This window comes from Myotis nattereri (genome assembly GCF_964212035.1).
Source record: "Myotis nattereri genome assembly, chromosome: 14".
Lineage (NCBI taxonomy): Eukaryota > Metazoa > Chordata > Mammalia > Chiroptera > Vespertilionidae > Myotis > Myotis nattereri.
Window position 1 is genome coordinate 16,270,816 of NC_138089.1, and position 9,846 is coordinate 16,280,661.

Below are 9,846 nucleotides of genomic sequence, written 5' to 3' on the forward strand. Positions count from 1 at the left end.
TATTCTTTTTTTTTTTTTTGTAACTGAGCTAATGAGATTTTCTTGAAATTTCCATTCTGCAATAAAAGCCTATTATTCAACAATTCAGTGAGACATGCCCCAATTCACTGCTCAATAACTGTGTAGATTACCTCATAATAGCCTCTGTTTGGGGGAATACCTGTGGTCTTCTCGAGGCCTATGATAATTTTACCACTGTTTAACATTACACCACAGAGAAATGAAAACTCACAGTTGTTAAATGCTAAGTGCATATGGTAGTAGCTCATTTAATCTCCACAATACTATTGTATTAGATATGCTTATTATAGGTGATGAACCTAAGGTTCAAGAAATGCAATAATTTGTACAGAGTCACATAAGCTAGCAAATACAGAGTCGGGATTCATACCCAGGGAGGCCCGATTCTTTCCATTCTGCTGATAAAATGGGAAGAATCCCTAGAGTAGGAATTATTCCTAGAAAACAGCACTGCATCCCACTCAAGGAATATCCCCTGTCTTAGTCAGTTCAGGCAGCTATAACAAACTACCCTAGATTGGGTGGCTTATAAACAACAGAAATTTAGTTCTTACAGTTTGGGAGGCTTAAAGTCAGAGATCAGAGTGCCAGCATGGTGAGGTCAGGCCCTCCTCTGGGATGACTGCTTGACAGTCCCCATGTGGCAGAAGGGGTGAGGGAGCTCTCTGGGGTCTCTTCTATAGGGGAACTAATCCCATTCCTAAGGATCTATCCTCATGACCTAGTCACCTCCTGCCAATGCCACCACTTTGGGGTTTAGTACTACAACATATGAATTTTGGAGGAGCCCAAAAATTTATTCCACAACATTCCCTGTTCCCAGGAAAGAGAATTGATGGCATGTACCTGTCTGGATTTCAAAGCTGCTATGGATGACTGACTGCTACATGTCCCCCATTCTTCTACTTTTGGGATGGAAGTGTCTATTGTGGCTACACTATGCCTTTCCCGCCATTGTATACTAAGTGTGTGAAGGTATAAATAGTTTGTTTCTGTAGTTCGTGGGTCTTCAGATCAAGAAGAATCTGTACTCAAGGAGATGAGCTCAAAGGTTCATATCCAAGGAGACTCATCCACACCCAGACCGGGTTTCATTAAAGAGATCCTTGATAGCCAATGCTGCAATAGGATGTCATTTGAGAGGGGAAGTCCTTGGAAAAGAGTGAGTATACATATCTTTCATGTGGGAAATATGTAAATAATTTGTGGCCATAAGGTGAATTGTAGTAGATAAATATTGCCATCAATTTTTTGCCGCTACCCTATTGAGTAGTAATCTTCATAACCTTGAATCTGAATGAGCGTTAGTGGCTTTCTTAACCAAATAAATGCATCGGAAGTGGCATTCTGGTTCTTCCAAGACTCAGTTATAAGAAGCCTTGCAGCTTTGACCTCTTAGAATGTTTACCCTGGATAAAGGCAACCATCAAACAAGCAATCTGACAACTCTGACACTGCCTTATTGGTCAAGTGTGAATATAGAAAAGAGTTGAGGGGCTTTTGGAGAGAGAAAGGGGGGGGGGGGCGGGGCTGGCTAACCTCCTAGCTGTCTTAGCCCAGCGCCCAAGCACTAGATATGTGACTGAAGAAGCCCTCTTGAACATTCCAGCTCCACTAGACACATCATGTAGAAGAATCAAGGAACCCAGCCTTCAGCTAGAAACAAGACCCTGGGCATATGACCCCAGCTGAGCTATCTCAATCACCTCCTGCCATTCGAGTACCCCAGCTGAGACCCAGCTAGCTGTCAAGAGGCAGAGGTAAGCTACCTTCACTATGTCCAGGCCAAATTCATGATCAACAAAATCTTGAACAGAATAAAACAGTTGTTTTCTGCCACTAAGTTGTGGGGTGGTTTGTCAGACAACAATGGATAAGTGGAAAAATACTGCTAAGGACTCCCTAAGGAAAGTGATTGAGTTGCCCATCAGTAACTAGTTGTTTGCAATGGTCATCTTATGAAAAATAGTAGTATGTTCATTATCATTTATTATTAGTTTGATCATTAAAGTAATACAGGTTTATAAGGAAATATATAAATACATAAAAAAATTAAAATAATCATAAATCACCACCAAGAGATACATTTTCCTTTTTAAAGTGTGTATGTATATATTAGAATGACACTATGTATAACCATTATCTATTGCTACATAAAAGCATACCCAAATTAAAGACTTTCAATAACAACAATTTTATTATTGTTCATAAGTCTGTGGACCCAACTGAGTGATTTTACAGGTAGGTGGTGAGTCAACTGGAGCTGGACATCCCAGGTGACCTCGCTCACCTGAATAGGCTGTGGGCAGGCTGGTTGCTTTATGGAGCCAAAGCTGGAATGTCTCTGCTCCACATGGTCTTTCATTCTCAAGGAGCCTAGCCTAGCCTTTTTCACATGGATATCTCAGGATAGCAAAAGTGTGAGGCTAACTTCAAGATCTCCTGGAGCCTAGACTAGAACTCTTATGACATCACTTCTGCCACATCCTACAAGTCCAAGAAAGCCGCAAGGCAAGTCAGATTCAAGTGGGAGAGACAGTGACTCCAACTCTTGACAGGAGGAGCAATAGTAAATCAACTTTGCAAAGGTGCATTAGTAGGGGTGGGAGAAATCTGAGGCTATTATTATTAGTGTTGTTGTTATCTACAATACTGTACTTGAACTCTTCTACCCACATTTTAAAAACTGTTATGCTTGGACAATGTAATCAAAACAGTTTGGGTAAATAAATCCTGTTTGTCACCCTCTAAGAAAGAAGGTTACTATGTTTCAGGTAGATGAGTTCTTATCTCCATATTGTGAATAGAGTTTGTTTTCTCGAAAGAAAAAAACTTCTTGCAGGAACCAGCAGCATTCTTCTGAGTGAACAGATCAATTCAATTTCCATTTTTCCTGCCCTGAACTGATGGGTAGTTTATCTGCCCTGAGTTAATGCTGCTAAACATCTCTTGGAGGCCCCTGGTCACCACCTTCAGGGCTCTCCCATCCTCTAACCAGATAACTGAGTGATGTAATGAAAGACCAGGGCCCCTGTTCTGATTGAGTGTTTATCTCAAAGACTTGTAAGTACTCTAACCTGCAATACAGCGGCCCCCAAGATTTATTTCTGAGAGAAATGGTTGTCTCCATCCTGCTTTGGGCAAAAACATCCCATGAGTTGAGGTTATACACCCTGAATAAGTTAAATACCAGGAATACATAAAGGTTAAATGAAAAAGTCAAAAATAAGTGGGCAATCCAAGTAAGTAGACCAGTTTGAGAAATACCTGGGAAGTGAGGGTGAGAGCTGCATCCCTGTCCTCAGCCATAATGCGGACTTCTGCTCTCCACAGACACAGCTATTAATCAAATAGGTTATTTTTAGAATATCTTAGAAATGAAAGTGCCCTTCTGGATTGCTATTGTCCTCTCTTAGGTCAATGGTACATGACAAGTGTATTATGAAAAAAAAATCTCCCATGTTTTTGGGTCTTGAAGCACAGAAACTTCTCCCCGGCTAAGGTTCATATTCCATCACCACTCCTTCAGCAAACTTCTTTAAAAAATATACATTTTTATTGATTTCAGAGAGGAAGGGAGAGGAAGAGAGAGACAGAAACATCAATGATGAGAGGGAAACACTAACCGGCCGCCCCCCGCCCGTCCCCCACCGGGGATCAAGCAAACTTCTTGATCAAATGGTTTATTTAAACAGTTTGCATTGTACCCATTTCAATGTGACATGGTCAGATAGCCTTGGTATTAAATGGCAACCAGAGAAAGAAGCAGTTGAGAAAAGGGATTATAGGTATGGTGCCTGGCAGGGACTGATTTGGTTTCAAGCGCAGGCTCAGCTACTTACCACGCACTGTGTGAGCTAGAGCAAGTTAATTCGCCTTTGAGCTTTGTTCCCCATCTGTGGCAGGGCGATAAGTTTGCTAGAGAACTGATTGGGGTAATGCAAGTAAAGCATTTGGCACAGTGTCCGGCACACGGTGAGTACTGAACAACTGTAAGCAGTGGCTGTTGTTAAAGTCAGCCCAATTTGGTGTCACAGGCCCCTTTATCACAGGATGTCAGTGGGACAAATGACTGTGGCAGAGGCTTTCTACACTGTCAGGAGAGGAGTGTGCTGTGCCTCATTACGCCCAAATAGGACATGACATGATACACAGTGGAACGGGATCCACGCAGTAGGGAGGTATACTATAATGAGTTGAACTAAATGTGTGAAATGCTAAGCCTCTGTAACTATTGAAATTTTATCCTTCTCTCTGGATGCATATAATACAACTTGAAAACAGCAAAATCGAACAAACCCCAATGCCACTTATTAAAATTCAGAAAAACAAACCAAATGTAGGTATTGTTATGGCTCTGAGGAATCTAGTTAACATCAGAAGTTATTTTTCCTGACCTCAAAATATCCACTTTCCCTCCCAGGCAGAGGAATGCTGTGCTTGCTGCTACTTACCAATGGAGGCTTCATGCACAGATGTCCACAGGCCAAGTTCCCCCTCCCTTCCTCCCCAACCAACCACAAAAGAAAGATAAACTCACTAATCCAGGGTAATTAATAATTCATGTTTACCTACACCCAAAACAGTGTGCTGAAAAGTAAACATGGATTTCCATAATTTGGAGGTGCCGTTATTTAATGAATTCTAACTCATTTGTCCTTGCTTCATTCATAACATCTTATGAATATGCACAGCTCTGATCTGGGAAATGTTTCTAGTCAATTGTAACTGTGTCTCTTAGGGATAATTCTCCTGTATTGCTCCTTGATTTTAAAAACGATAATATCTTCTAGGCCCATATCCCTACCCACTGAGATTCCCAACATCCATCATCTCATTACAACTATGATGTTTTGGAGATTTGAACTGGTATTTGATATCATGGTCCAGTTTGGCTAAATGATATAAATACTCAAATTAAAGGAGAAAGAGGAGATTAGAAGCATGGAAATAGCATAATGAGATTGCTAGTGTGGATGGAAATCCTATAGTACAAGGAGTACAGAGGAGATTTCCAACGTCAGGGAGAAGCCCTGATGCGGCAAAATTGCATAGAAGAAAATATAGGCACTAAAGGTGAATGACTATCTCCTGCAGGCATTCGGAAAGATGGTGCTTGCAGGAATTCACTTGAAACTGCAGTGGAGGCCCCCTCAAGTGCCTCCTCACCAAGCATTTAGTGGATTTCTTTTCAGAGTACCCATCTCTAATTTTATACAATAAATCAATGGGGAAATGGGATTTACTTCACACAATGTACTTCACTAGCAGCTCCCTGGCACATATCTATTCCATAAAAGTAAAGGATGGCCGCCCTCCCTCTGATCCAAACTTCAAGAGGGATGTGGGTCAAACTCCATGAGTTATAATATGGTCAGAAGGTTTAACACTCCTAGAAAACAATCTAGCGCCTTAATGATGACAAATACTTCATCTTGTTTCTCATAAATGCTGAGGCTGGAAATGCTGTCAACCAGCGTGGCAACCCCTAGATAGGGTGCAGAAGCAGGCCTCGTGGTACATGCTTCCAGCACACATTTCATCAACGATGTCCAGCCTACTCAGCAAGTCATTTCTTTGCTCACTGATCTGTATCCTATTTGCCATGTAGACCCAGCAAAACCAACATTTTCAGTGACATGATTGCAAATGTTTCTGTCACGTAGACCCAGTGCAAACAATCTCCAGTTTGGATTTATTTTGGGCAGGCAGGAGTCTGTTCCAGAAGCCCACGAGGATTTCCCTGACTGTCCACACTCAGCGGGTGTCTCTCCTAGAAAACACAGGAGATTTCTGCAACAGCAAAAAACAGCAGCACAGGCGCCTCCCGAGAACCAACGTCACACCTAAAATATTCATGGCTCAGATTCCCAAAGGCTAGTAAAGCAGTGCCTCAGCTAATGACATTCCCCCTGGCACACAATCAAAACCATGGGATCCCAGGGATATGGTAAGAATGCTTCACTCTTTTGCGATGTTATTAATATTCAGTGTTTCCCTGTTACTGAGATATATCTTTTAATAAAAACATATAAAACCATGGGAAAAAGTCATTCCAGCTCATTTTATGGACTGACCTGATCCCACTCCTCATAAATTATGAATGGTTACATCCTGTGGCATTTTAGTTCTGTTCACTTTATAATTGAGTCTGACATTTGGATAGCCCTGGCCCTTCTGCAGTAAGGAATTTTGAATCGCTTAATTATAACCATTATATCTTGAGAGAAAATGTGTACCTGTGATAACTTGCCACTATTAACTGGCCAATCTAAGACAGTGAAAGTGAGTTTTTTTATTCAAAAAAAGAAGAATCACCCTACTTAAAAAGAATCATCTGAAGTTAAAGTACTTTGGGTGGCAAATTACAGAAACCTATTCAGACTGGTTTGAGCAAAATAATGGAAACTAACTGGGAGCATGGAATGGTGTGTCCTGGAGCCCAGGCGCAGCAATTTGGCCCCGGCTTAGGGAACTGGAACCCAGCATTTGCAAGCCAGTGGGAACCGGAATAGTCAACCTGGTCATCGCTCGATTTCTCTCTTTCCCACTCTCAGATCATGTGCATTCTTATTTCTGCATCCTAATATGCATCTGCTTCAGTTTTTTTCCTTGCCAATCAGTATTTTCAGTTTCCCCGCTCACAACATGGAAATGACCATCCAGCTCCAGAAAGACCAGTTCCAAATTCAAAAAGAGAGGACCCGGCTGAGCCAGCTTAGATGGGTGTTCACCCCTCCCCTAATCCCTGGGGCTGTTCATCAAGGAAACACACAAAGTTTAAGTCCAGTTCATTATTAATCCTGGAGTTACTTCAAAGAAAAAAGTCTATGTTTAAGGATAAAGCATGAGGCACATACATACCTGATGAATGGAGTGGAAGAATCTTGAGGCCCGAAAGGACGGAGATCAGCCTATAGGTACTGTGGCTGGTGCACAAACCCCCTAACAGTTCAGCTTTCCTGATGCAAGGCTACTCAAGCGTCCTGTGACTGGATGCCCGCTTTTTAGCAGAGGCTCATTCTACTAGTGGGCAGATTTCATCTTCAGGCAGGACTGACTTCTACACAGAAACTGCCTCCCACAATGTCCATCCATATGCTCAGGTCTGCTTTCTAGAGTTCACAGAAGAGTTCAATTCTAGCTTCCATGTGGCAAACACTGGAAGATGGCTGCCTCATCAAATCTGCTCTTCTCAAGCTCATTTTCACGTTCCCCCGAATATCCCTTTACATGACATTATCCTGTTAGCCCTTTTCTGCATGCTGTATGGTTTGTCAAGAACCCTTTATGTATGGATATAATCATATAAAATTTGTGGAATATCCAAGAAGATATTGGCTAAGACTCTTACTAATTCTCACCTAGATGCAATATTTCTATTGATGTGGCTAAAAGCTGTGTTAGCTTTTTTAACAATGCACTGTGATGTAGTGTTCAAGAGCCCAGGTTTCCTGGGCCCATATGCTGTCTCCTCCCTGTACTAGGCTTTAGGCAAATATCTCTTTGTGACTCGGTTTCTTTACCTGTAAACGGAGACTATACATAGTGCCTATTCTAAACAGCTGCTGTAGGAATTATATGATAATATATGTAAAGAGCTAAAAATAGCACCTGGCTCAGTCCATGTTAGGCATTAGTTTGGAATGAACTAAATACCATCGTCCTTTATATAACTTTCTCAAGTATTTAAATTTCATCTTAATGACTTGATCCCTGAGTTCAGGCTACAGATACCAATGTTGTGTCCTGGTTACCTCACCCAACAAATGATCCTTCTTAGGCTTGTGTTATCCACAAACCTAATTCATTTTAATATGTATGTAATAAAAACTTTATAATTATGGCCCACATGTCTTCAAGATAATGAAAATGTTGAGTAAGACAGAACCAAGGAGAGAATTTGAGGTATACACAGAGAGTCTTTAAATTACAAAATGCTTTCCTCTCATCTCCTTTGAGGCACTTAATAGCCCTATTTTTCAGATGAAGCTATTAAGATCCAAAATTGTGAAGTTGGGGACACAAAAGAATAAGTGATTAAACCAAAACTGAAATCTAGGACTCCTACTACCTCACTATTCTTCATGTACAGTTGATCAAACAGATAAAAATTCATATTAATTTTACTTTCCACATTTAAAAAGGTCTTCTTTGTAGAGAATAAAAGATCCTGAGTAAAAATGTCAACTTAGGTCTGAAACAGATCTGTTTTTAAATCTCAGTTCCACTGCTGAGTCACCAAGATGACTTTGAACATGTGACTTACTTTCTCTAAGCCTTGGTTTTCTCATCTGTAAAATGGGTATAATAGTACCTACCCTATAGACTTGCTATGAGATTGAAATAAAGTAGTGTGCATGGAATGCTCACTAGAGTACCTTTGCATCCACTATATGGTAACTATAATAATTCTCATTCTTAATAATATTATCCATGATGGACCTGGGGAGCATTATGCTTAGTGAAATAAGAGAATGGTAAGTATCACATGATCTCACTCATATGTGGAATCTACTGAACAAAATAAACTGATGAACAACACAGATCCAGAGACACAGAAGCATGGAATCTCAGAGGGAAGGTGGGGGAGAGTGAGTGGGTGAGAAGAGATCAACCAAAGAACTTGTATCCATACATGCATAATCCATAGACACAGATGATAGGGTGGTAAAGGCATGGGGCATGGGGCAGGGGTAGACTAGAAGAGGTCAATAGGGGGAAAAGGGGGACATATGTAATACCTTAAACAATAAAGATTTTAAAACTGATAATAATAATATTATCCATGAAAGATTGCCAAATAGCTTACTAAAGGCAAGAAGTATCACTTCTTTTAGCATTATCCTGATTAAATTACTTGCTTTAAATAGGAAAAAACAAACTTTGAAAGTCAACTCTTAGAAAAACCTAGGTGTTAGACTACAATACTGCAATTTCCGAAGTTATATCATTAGATTCTCCCAAAGTTAAAGAGTAGTGTTCATTCTTAGGGATAGAAGCCTGCTTGCAATTTGTTAATTATATTTCTCCTCACCATTTCTACAATCATGATTTCAAACTAATAAGGCCTAGTCACCACAATTATTACTATTCCTATTATAAACTGTAGTGCAATATGAAAGAATAGTGTGATGGCCAGATTAGGTCATAGTTTTAGACACAAGACTGTTCCATGACCAAGGCTTCAGTCACCCCATGTAAGAGCAACTAATAAAAAATGTATGGATGCTGCAGTTACCATTCCCACAACTTAACTATAACCCCCAAAGTCATGTTCTGACCAACTGTGGGTCTCTGGGACTAACTGGACACCCCCAAACGGCAGATGACAAAGGACCCACTGCTCCAGTCTGTCTGGGTCTCAAGAAATGGAAAAATTTCATTAACAGAAACAGCTCACCTGGATACACTGTGAGAACCAAGGATTTCATATTCATCTCCTCAATATTTATTACATAGATTGTGTGTGAGAAAGGACTAAGTCCAGAGTAACATCTTTGGGAGACAATCAAGAGAAAAATAACTACTTTTATTTGCCTATGTGCTCTTATTTCTGCCTTATGTCTGAAAAGTGAATTATCACTTGACAGAAATAAAATTGTAGTAACACAAATATAAATTTAATGTGAGGTTCAAACACAACTTTAATATTTATTTTGTCAAGGGATAAATAGTAGCAGCACATCTGAATAGAAGATGTATTATAAACCAAGCCAAGGACTCACGAACTAATCCCATTCTAAAGATCTTTATTCAGTGTGGCAGGGAATGAAGCAGTGCCAACAACTGGGCAGGGCGGGCTTCCCTTGCAGGAGGGGAAAG